We start from the raw sequence: 1,431 nt of genomic DNA, 5'->3' as shown, positions 1-1,431 counted from the left end.
TTTAGTGTTTTTTTAATTGGCTGTTATTTAATTACTTGACTTTATTATTTCTACTTCACATATGAGTAATATTTTCTGGCATTTGTATAAAATAAAATATTATAGACTCATTAAAAACAAAAAGAAATATTAATCATATATGCATTGTATTACATTGCATATATTATATAAACTACTTTTATATTTCTTTATTCAGATATACTTTGTTGGGTACTTCATAGTTTCTATTTATATCTTGGCTATTAGGTATGCATGTCTCTTTTGGAGTTGTGATATTTTATTCTTAGGATAGATACTAACGAGAGGAATTACTACATTATTTGGTTGTTTTTATTTTTATTTTTTTTTTTGAAGCCTCCATACTGTTTTCCTAGAGGCTGAGCCAGATCCTGCTGGAATTGGTTGTTTTCAGACTTCTTTTTTTTTTAAATATTTTAATTACTGTGATTAAAAATTATTTATAATTGAGTTTCAGTCATAGAATGTACCCATCCTTCACCAGAACACTTTTCCTGCCACCGAGGTTTCCAAGTTTCCCTCCCACACACCACCCATTTTATCTCTGGGCAGGTATTTTTCTTCTAGTGTGCTCTCTCTCTCTCTCTCTCTCTCTCTCTCTCTCTCTCTCTCTCTCTCTCTCTCTCTCTCTCTCCTCTTTTTCTCTCTTCTCCCACCCTATCTCTCCAGCACTCTCTCTCCCTCCCTCTCTCCCTCCCTCTCTCCCACCTTCTCTCTCCAGCCCTCTCTCTCCCTCCCTCTTTCCCACCCTCTATATCCCGCCCTCTCTCTCCAGCCCTCTCCCTCCCTCTCTCCCACCCTCTCTCTCCCACCCTCTCTCTCCCTCCCTCCTCTCTCGCACTAGCATTAAAGAAGGAAAACCATGCATATCACTTTATCACCTTTCAGAACTCAGTTCTTGTCCAGAGTGATCAATTCCAACTATTATTATCACAATGAACTCTTCTCTACTGTAACTACAATCACTGTTCTTGTGACAAGTTTCCTACCATGTACTAGTCATACTGGCCCTTGACTCTATTGTCTCTGTATATTATTACCATACTTTATTTTTCTTATATTCCACGAATGAGTCTGATCACTCCATGTCTATTCTTTTCCCATTATTCCTTTTACTCAGAATAATACTCTCCAGATCCATACATAAATAAATAATGTCTTCAGTTTTCCCAATAGCTGTGCAGTATACCATTGTGTACCTCAATTTCCTTGTACACTCATCATATCTTGGATACTTGTGTTGTTTCCACATTCTGGCAACTAAGAATAGTTCACTTATTTTGAGAATTATTTCCATCTTCTGTTCTTCTAAATGCCTTATAGATTGAGGTCTGATATCAAGATCATTAAACCATTTTTATATGACTTTTGTACATGACATTAAAAACAGGTCTTATTTAATTGTTTTGCAAG

Source organism: Suncus etruscus, chromosome 13 (assembly GCF_024139225.1).
Source record: "Suncus etruscus isolate mSunEtr1 chromosome 13, mSunEtr1.pri.cur, whole genome shotgun sequence".
Taxonomy (NCBI): domain Eukaryota; kingdom Metazoa; phylum Chordata; class Mammalia; order Eulipotyphla; family Soricidae; genus Suncus; species Suncus etruscus.
This window is presented reverse-complemented; position numbering follows the sequence as displayed.